Source organism: Protopterus annectens, chromosome 2.part0 (genome assembly GCF_019279795.1).
Source record: "Protopterus annectens isolate FY-2018-M chromosome 2.part0, PAN1.0, whole genome shotgun sequence".
Taxonomy (NCBI): domain Eukaryota; kingdom Metazoa; phylum Chordata; order Ceratodontiformes; family Protopteridae; genus Protopterus; species Protopterus annectens.
In genome coordinates, this window is record NC_056728.1 from 863786523 (window position 1) to 863796796 (window position 10274).

The window sequence follows — 10274 nt, forward strand, 5'->3', positions numbered from 1 at the left end:
GTGAGAGATCAGTCAGAGAGTAGCAGAATGTCACACCAACATTATTATCAAGACAGCTGACATATATTGGGGGCTGTCTTCATCAAGCAAACAGCAGGGCTGGCAAAACTTAATACTTGGATAGCTAGTTTTAGGGATCTGTAGGGACAAGGAATAGGCTTTGATACTCAATTTCCTACGCCTAGACAGGCTTTGATCAGTTTTGCTATATACAGGTCCTGGAAAGAGGAGGTTTGTCCTCTTCTGATTAAGATTAGATTAATGCAGGCAAGTTTGGCTGTGGCCTGGGGCTCACTGGTTGACTTGATAGGATACCCATAGTCATTGATGATGACTGAATTTGAAAATTCAGGAGAATTGTTTACAAATGATTGTTCTTTTAGCTGACTTGATAAACACTCCTTCAAAACTCTGCCCTTTATGCCCATCTGGGAATTCATTCAACTGTCAATTTATTTGATTTATTTACATTTCATAACTATGTAGTGTTCAACTGGACCAGAAGCCCGTTTTCAGTGGAGACCCGGGAAGAAAAGTTGCCTCACAAACATAAAGTGCAGGGTTTGAGCCCCACAAGGGATAATTGGCTAGGCTTAAAATGTCTCGCAAGAGCAGTTAGCTTAGTACTAACCTATATATAGTTTTTTCAGGATAAAAATATCACAAACTGAAGCTAAGAAGGTTCATTTGTCAATAAATATTGACAAAGGGTGGTGGAGAGAAGGAAGTTAGACAGTAAGGGGGTTAAATTAGTTAGCCTGGTGGAGAACATGAGCAAAGCCTATGTTTGGTGAAATATTCCTTTAGGAACTGTTTAAATGAATGTGTATCATTGATGGACAGAATATGCTGAGATAGAGATTTCCCGTGTTTGGCAATGATATGTGAGTATAAGGAGACGCAGTGAGAGTTTTGGGTTTTGTTAACCTTCAACAATACTTTATTAGCAGAACTAAGATATTTTAGGTTAGTGCAGGGTTGGACAAAGTCAGATAGAGCTGGGCAGTTGTCAGGTTTGTATAAGACTGTATGGGCAGTTAGTAGCTGAGTCAGAGTAAGCAGGCAAGGGAGCTCTAACCAGTTCAGCTGGAGAAGGGCAGTGCATTGGTGAGATCTTTGAGACTGATTAGTGGCAAAGCTAGAGAAGGGCAGTGCAATGGTGAGATCTTTGAGACTGATTAGTGGCTATTTTGTTATAGTAAGATTCAAGACTATTCAGTTCAGAGTTGCGAAGATTAGTAAATATTTGTGAACAGCAAAGCAGGGAAGATAAGAGATGGGTTCTGGCTGTTGTGAGTCTGGAATGGTCAGTAAGATATGATTTAGCCCTATAGAGAGAACCCAGTTTGACATGAACCGTTTTGTTAGTGCAAGGTGTTTGTCAAACTTAAGTCCACTATCAATTGTGACACCAAGAAGTTTTGTATGTTCAACGGGTTCTATTTTTGTGTCATTGGAAGAGGAAATAGAGATAGGTGGTTGTTTTTTTTTTTTTTTGTTGTTGAGGTATTATAGAAGACCATAAGCTTGGTTTTACTGGGGTTAAGTATAAGTTGATGGGCTTTTAAGTAGTTTTCAATATTGTGGAGGGCTGCCTGAGTTTTTTCTTGGAGTTCCTTGACAGAGGGGGCAGAGCAGATTAGGGAAGCATCATCAGCATATTGTACGGTTGAGGCTGGATTTGCTGAGGAATTTAGGTCATTGGTAAAAATTGTGAATAAAAGTGGGCCAAGGATAGATCCTTGTGGGACTCCTACACATATAGGGAGCTGGTGGGTTAGTTAATTGTCCCATAAAGTGGCTTATTTCCTATCTGACAGGTAGCTATGAAACCAGCTTGGGGGCTTCAGAGCTGCAGTGGTAGAAAGCCAGTTTATTGAGAAGTATTTGATGAGATACAGTGTCAAATGCTTTTGACATATCTAGGAAGGTAGCAGAGGCTAGTTGTGTTTTGTTTTTGAGTTGATTTACGGTATTAGTAAAGCTAATTAGGGCTGTACTGGTGGTATGCCTAGGTCGAAAGCCATGTTGTATATTAGATAAAAGATTATTTGACAGAAAGTGGTATAAGATCTGTTTGTGTATACATTTTTCTAAGATTTTAGCAAATGGTGACAAAATGGCTATGGGTCTGTAGTTGGATACATCAGTAGAGGGACCACCTTTATGTAAGGGTATGACATGAGATATTTTCAAGGGAAGTGGTACGTACTGTTCAGAGATAGAATGGTTAATGAGAAGAGATATAGGGTAAGCTATGGAAGTAGCAGTTAGTTGTAGAAAGTCATCAGGTAGTTGGTAGTTGTCAGTTTAAGTACTTTAATTGGATGCAATAAACACATAGTGTTGCCAGTTTTTTTCCAATGTAAATATGATCCGATTATAAGCATGCTCATTCTTTCCTAAGGCAGTTTATGTGTACATATATTTTTCTCTCTGTCCATGTTCAGTATAGTCCCTCTCTTGCTTCCTTTTGTGTCTCTAGTTATTCAGATATCAGAAGTTGTTTGCATTTTAGAACAAAAGAGAGGCCGAAATATTAATAGTAACTTGACCAAATTCACACACTTGCAATCTGTAGTAATATAAACATCTTCCTTATAAGGATAACCCTTAGGAAATAGCCCCGACTTTATCTTTGTAAATTCACTGTGCATTCCGTTCTTTTGTTCATGCAGTCACCTCTTATGTTTTCCTTCTTGTGCCATTTCAGTGTTTATTACATTTTCTTTTGTTTTATAATGTCTGAATTGCAATATATTATACTGTATATAGGGGTTTAAAATTCCACTACTGTAACCATACCTCATATTTTTGGCCCTCCAAAATATTAGAAATACATGTTTGCAAATGTTGTACCATATATTGCATTGTATATATTATTCTCAGCTGTTGCATATTAGAATAAAACAAAAGACTTTTAAAAAGAGTATTCTTGCCTCTTGTGCATATACTTGTAGATGAGATAATTCTTGATATCTGGACTCTGTAAGTAATAATGTTTCAGGAGATGCTCAGAAATAAATTAACTCAGGCAAGTACACATAAATGTCATAACATAATTATCTTTCTAGTACACAGAAATCAGACACAAAAAAGAAATATGGTACAGGGCTCAATTTGTTTATTATTTGTTGACTGGGTAAGACAAGTGATATTAATGGATTATTTTCAGCCATTACATGAGCCCATGGTGATAACATTGTAAGGAAAAAGTCTTTGATATGCACAGGACTCACATGTTTATACAGTCAAGAATGTGTACTGAAATGCATTCACATGCACAAATACAACAAAATAGAGAAGTTAATGTGTTTCTAAAATGGGAAAGATGCATAGGGTGAAGGATTATGTAAGTGAACAAAATTATTCATAATGACAGAAAGAATATTACAGGGTACTCCACTGTCTCACAAGCGGGGGGTGGGGGTGGTATTTGAGAGTACTAGACTACCCAGAGGTAAGGCATCAAACATCATTACCTCTAGTAGGGGCCTACCCCTCTACTCTAGTACCACTTATTAGTCTTGAAAAATTAATTTTTTTCAGATTTGATTTTTGTTATTGTTTCATTTAATTGCCTTTTTGATTTAGAAATCTCTTCTGCTGAATGTTTCAGTAGGCTGTAGAATGCCTGCCACACAGACGTCCCGGGTATAGCATCCAGTTGCTCTGCGCATTGCAGATCAGTGCACAAATGCTTTTTTTTTTTCAAAATCATGAAAACTGTTTTGCACCTTCATACTTTGATGGCCTACTGAGAGCAGATGAGCTCTTCAAAACAAAAGTGTCTGTTTTAGGGGTGAGTCTAGAAGCACTGCAGGATTAATGATAACCCACTCACTATACCTGACAGTTTCCTACTACTAGTAAGTTGTGCATGCAATGGGTGCTAATTTTGCCCCTACTTATGCGATATTATTTATGTCTTTTTTTGAAACCACTTTTCTTTATAGGTTGGAATTTTTTCAAAAAAATGTTGCACTTTATTATAGATATATTGATGATTTGATTTTTGTATGTACTGGTAATATTATGGAATTTGATGGATTTATTGCCAGTTTAAACAATAATAGATTTGGTCTTGAATTTACACATGTAGTGAATAAAAGTACCATTCAATTTTTAGACATTCTATTATATGTGGATTCTAATAATAAAGTGCAGCATAGACCATATAGAAAAGTTACTGCAACTAATAATTTTCTACACGCCACCAGTGCTCACCCAACACATCTGATTGAAGCACTTCCTTATGGTGAGTTCAAACGTACCTTTGAGCATACCTCAGAGACTAATCTGTTGGATTTTGAATTCAGGATGGTCAGAAAAAGGCTTTTGGAAAGAGGTTATTCTGAAGCTTCTATTAAGAATAGCAGTGATAGATTGCTTAGTCCTGTTTCATTCATAAGGAATATGTATAAAACTTATGATTATAATAGGGTTAGTAAGTTCCTTTTGAATGATGAGAACAAAAATTTTTTTTAGTCAATAAGTATTCGCTTTTTTCACCCATTTTGAAAGATATAGTAGACTTTCTTTGGCCGATTGTTTGTCAGAATGACGAAATAGGTCATCTATTTCCTAACAGAGTATGTTTTTCATATGGCAGGTATGCAAATTTAAAAGAAATGTTAAAGTTTAAATCAAAAGCTAGGATTAATATGCTTAATGAGAGATCTGTAAAAGGTATGTTCAAGTGTGGAAAATGTAGAATTTGTTCTAAAGTTAAGAATTTGACAGGTAGTTGTATAAATGGCATAAAATATCAAGCTTTGGACACATTCAATTGTAAATCTTGTGGGGTGGTTTATATTGTTGGCTGTGGGTGCGCTCCACCTAAATATTATATAGGGCAAACTAAACGTCAGCTAAAGATAAGAATCATGGAACACATGGGTGACATTAGAAATGGCAGGATGGAAAATCCAGTCTCTGAGCATTTCATTAACTCACATAATGGGCCAGACCTGTTACTTATAATAGGTTTAAACATGGAAATAAATTTGAATATCTGAGACTTTAGGTATTTGCATACATATAAAATTTAAGTTGGTATATTATTGTATGCTAATATATCACTGTCTTTGTATAAATATATTCTTTCCTGACTATGTATTAGTATTTTTAGTGTATGGTCCCTTTTATTCTGAAGCCCTGTGATTTATGTAATTGTCTTAATTATTCAATTAATTAAGGATGTAAAATTTGTATAAAAAGATGCATTTATTGTGAAAAGGTTATTCCTTTGAAGGCTGTGGAAGCCGAGGTACCAGAATAAATCTGATTGCATCCAGCTCCTGCTTTCTCTTCGTGGTGGTTTTTGAATTTGTCTGTCTTTGGTTTTCTATTACCCTGGCTCTACTGCCTTCTAAGGAGCTCTCTCTCTCTCTCTCTCTCTCTGTATATATATATATATATATATATATATATATATATATATTGTATTTACTCATGCTCCTGTGGTCTGCATTATGACTGAAAAGGATCTGTGGAACAGTGCCACTTACCTAATTCGCAATGAATAAATAAATAAATGGTTCTATATCATAAATACAAGACCCACTTCCATGATTATCAACACTTTATAAATAAAGCAAAATAGAAACAAAGCAACAGTGAATAAAGAAACTTGCTGTTACATCTTTGTAGCATTTTTGTGTAGGAGAGCTTTGCTCTCTGCACCATCTGGTGGTGGGGGGTGATGCTTGTCCACAAAACTGCACTTTATATATTAATCTTGATATTTCCGTTGGGTTAATAGTCTGAGGTACAGCCAACCTCATTCTTAGTAGATACTTCCACCATTGACATACATAGTTGTGCTATTCTAAAAAGTGCAGTTAGGATCACTGGAGTTTCAACAGGCAACTATTAATCAGAAAATATGTCTTTCTCTGCAGCTTGTACCACTAGAATCCTTGCTGCCTGTGCAGATGATTGTCTTACTGACATATACTCAACTGTTTTAGAACAAACAAAAGGTATTATACACATTCCCTGGGATTCAGCAAGCTCTGCACTGTGTGCAGGAATAGTGCAAGAGCTGCTGCACGCAATATGGCCGACGAGCGATTCAGGAATGAGCTCCTGGGACATGCACGAGTGCTCCTGCACTATTCCTGCAAATACACAGCTCCTGTATGCTAATTACCCCATTTGCAGGTGAAAACCATGCAAATGAAGTGAATTAGTGACCCAGGAAGCAATCAGACATCTCTGCAGTAATAGTGGAACCTGCAGAAATGTATTCGGCTACTAACCAAATACATTTCTGCAAATTACAAAATGGAGGTATGACAGTTCCAAAGAAAGCATGTATTCAATGTAGTAGGCATGCCACTGGCTAAATATATGGCCATTGGCATGGGAAATAGTTACAAAATTATAAAAAAATAACTTTTTTTTGGCCGTTAAACATAGGGCAGTGGTGCGCAAATGGGATTGGCCCAAAAGTAAGAAAAAAAGTTGGAAATAAGCTTTTAAACCAAAATCACCATTCTGTCATAATAGTCAATGGCATGCATAAGACAACAATACCATGGAGTAGTGGCTGCTAATGGGGAAGGCTGAGTTTCAGTTTTGTAACCATGCATTAGCAGTTAGTTTTATGCAAATGAGGGGTCTGATACTGAATCACAGATTTCCCCTCAGTGTTAACTTGCACCCAACCATGTAGGTGCAGCAACACCATGGTGTAAGCATAACAGGTAGATGACCTCATAAGGGGGAGTGTCATGCATGCTGTAAGCTTATTGGAGCTCTATGGCCTGTGTTTGCCCATAGCTAAGCACAGCTAAGGAAGGGGTGTGTGTCTGATGCTGCCTAGCAATGTTTACATTGCCTAAACGGGTGTGCACGTGCAACATGTATGTGTGAATTTAATAACAGTAGAGCACAGATTACCTGAGCTGGCTCAATTTACATGATAGATTGTTGCATGTGTACAATATGCAGGGCTCTGTGTGTTAGGTTGTTGTGTGTTGTATATTATGTGGAAGTGGTCGGCATGGAGGGTTGTGTCCAGGTGGCCTATGTGTTGATGACAGGGCCATGTTCTGACAACTGCAGTGGCAACCACAATGCATCCCAGCAAGACCCAATTCAGCAGTCATCCATACTCACTGTTCAGATGTCAGTATTTAACTGTCAACTGCACACACCTTTGGAATTGTACATACAGGTTAGCAGCACATTAGTTGGCTGTGTAGTATGGAATACTGATATAGTCTGGCCAATCAGTGGCAGACCACAAAAGACACAGTTATGAAGTAATGACTGACTGCCTATGTCCCCGCACAAGGCAGCACAAGGGGAATGTCCCAGGTATACATGTGAGTCAGCTGCAAGTAGCTTCCATATCAGACATGCACTCAGCTCACTCCACCATCAGCCACAGGTTTATCACAGGTCATATCCCTGCTGTTGGGAATGAGTACAGTATGACCCCCACTTATGTATGGGAATACCCACAGAATGCAGCATGCTGAAGAGGTGTCCCATGCAGGTGTGTCCCTAGCTGTAAGCAGCACCCTGCCAGCATCCAGAATAATGGATTAATATGGACAGGAACTATTGCCATTAACACCTCACACTTACCCTGTCACCCCAGGGGAATCCAGTGGCTCACAGCCTGGGACTGTAGGAGTGACAGAATGCACTGGCCTGCATCACTACTAAATGCCCTACAGTCCTCTGTTAAAGTCCTGCACCTCACCGGTACTGCCAATGTATGCTATCTCATGGGGTCCCAACTAACAACATAACACAGTCTACAGAACACAAATGCAAGGCCATGTCGACAAATCCCAGTAGCATGCCCACCATGTCCTACTGCATGAACTGTGGACCAACCCCTAAATACCTCTGGGATGAAGGGACAACTATAGGGATACTTCTCAGATATCGCTTGCATAATGTTGGGAAGAGGATAGAATGACAGAGTGGGGGGTGTAGAAGCATGAATGCCATGGAGTGTGTGAAGTCTGAAACTCTGTGTGCCCATACTACCCCTACCTGCAAACCCAGTAATGGGTGACTACAAACCTGCTAAACCACAATGTGAAGAGGAACTGACCAGATATATGAACCCTGCCTCTGGGTAACCTGGGTGAATCTGTACAGCTGAGAGGTATGGCCACAGCAGGATATGGCCATTCTGTTATGTCGAGAGATGTACAAGCAGGGGATTCTCAGCCACCACAGTACCAAGGTGCTGGACCATTTACACACACCCATCAGCAAGTGTCTGCAGCTACCCCTCCAGAATGGCATGAGTGTGCAAGAATATGTAGGCTGCAGACCACAATACTGAACACAGCTTAATTCATGTTGTATTTCCCAGGAAATAACTGTGAGCAAATAAACATATCTTGTCAGTAGTTGATGGCATAATACATCACAGTGTAAAACAGTACATATGTCTGAATATCTCTGCTAACACCAACCATGTAACACAAGCAGCACAGACACAATAGTTACAGTATCCCACTATCTTTTGCCCATTGTGACCCCAAATTGTCAACCTATCTACAGATATCCTGCAGAAACAGGTTGCTAGCTGTAGGTGTAGAACAAAAAATCCTGCACTGGAGTACAACCTACCTGGAATGGATTCACACACTCAATACAGAAGGTCATACTGGGCATGCTCCTACACTTAGAGAAATGAAGCTTATGTCTGAAAACAACAGTGGACTATATCTGTCAGTCACAGATGTCTGTGTATACACACACACACACACACACACACACACACACACACACACACACACCACACTGCACACCATTCATGCTTTGCACATACATTGGATAGGAATACTCACACATATCCAAGACCAACACACTATAATAGGTCAAACATACATACACAGAGATGTGGGGAAGCGAGAGGCAGACAGTGACAAAGAGATTGCCATCATGAGTCCTGTCCCACCCACCACTCATTCAATTGGCCAATATCACATGATGTGCCGATGTCAATCACTGTAGACATTTGCTTTTGGTAGCCTACAGCCCTATAATGTCTGTGGTGCTTGTGATAACGGTGTAACATGATAGTACAAGTCAGTATTCATCTAGCATTTGTATACCCAGTCCTGCCAAATGTAAAGTTGTATGTGACTGAGTGTTGTGTGTGTGTTTCCAGAGGAATGGTTTATGGCCCATTCACACACACTGCACTTCCCATTGCCCATGTTAGCACTCATGCTGATGTCAGTCACCTTGAAATAACCCTCTGGCCAGTTCTCTGCTGCATAAGCTCCGTGTCGCATGCAATAACTGTGTAATGCTATAGTGTAACATACCTAGTTAGGCAGGAGTTCTAATCCCAGACATAGCAACTGTGCAAGTGTGTGTGTAGAGATTAATGATTTTGAGTCCATTCACAGTCACTACACCTCCTGTTGCCCTACTTTAGCAAGCCTGCTGATGTCAGTCACCTTGAAATACCCCTTTCGACAAGGGCCAGCCCTATAAGCTCTGTGGCATGTGCCATAAATGTGGAACAATGTAGTAGCAGTAATTACACAGGTATGGATTTGAATCTCAACTGTGGCAAGTGTTTTTGTGTGTACATATGGATGTGTGTACCTCAAAGTTTTTGGCCCTATTTACACCCAGTACATGTCTCAGAGTCTGACTTTAGCAGTCATGCAGATATCATCCACCTTAGAAGTACCTGTTGCCAACCTTAAACCATGTCATTTCAGTGGTGCATTTGGTAAATGTGTAACATAATGGTCCGTAAAGATTGTTAGGTAGAGGTTTGAACCTCACCCCCGACAAATGTAAATGTGTGTTTAGGGTAAAATTATTTTTGGGATCTCTCACTCACTGCATCAACCAATCACATTATTTACAAAGGGCTGGTGATGTTCTTCACCTTAGAGGTACCTTGGGACTACAACTGCCCTATAAACATCATGGCATGTGCAATAAATGAGGTACACTGTAGTAGCAATGCATAGCTAGGTAGGGGTTTGAATCTCAGTACTGGCAAGTGTGTGTGTGTGTGTGTGTGTGTGTGTGTGTGTGTGTGTGTGTGTGTGTGTGTGTGTGTGTCTGTCATCAGTATCCTGTGTGGAGGTTGTTGTGATTGTGTAATAACAGGATCCATTGAGGGGCAGGTTTTGCTAAATTATTATGTTGAGGACCTAGTATATGTCACAATGTCCACCTTACAAGGACAACAGATGTCAAACACCAGAGAGGCTGGTGTAGACTATCCATAGCCCTACATGTGACATTATGGATTGGTGAACAATATAGGC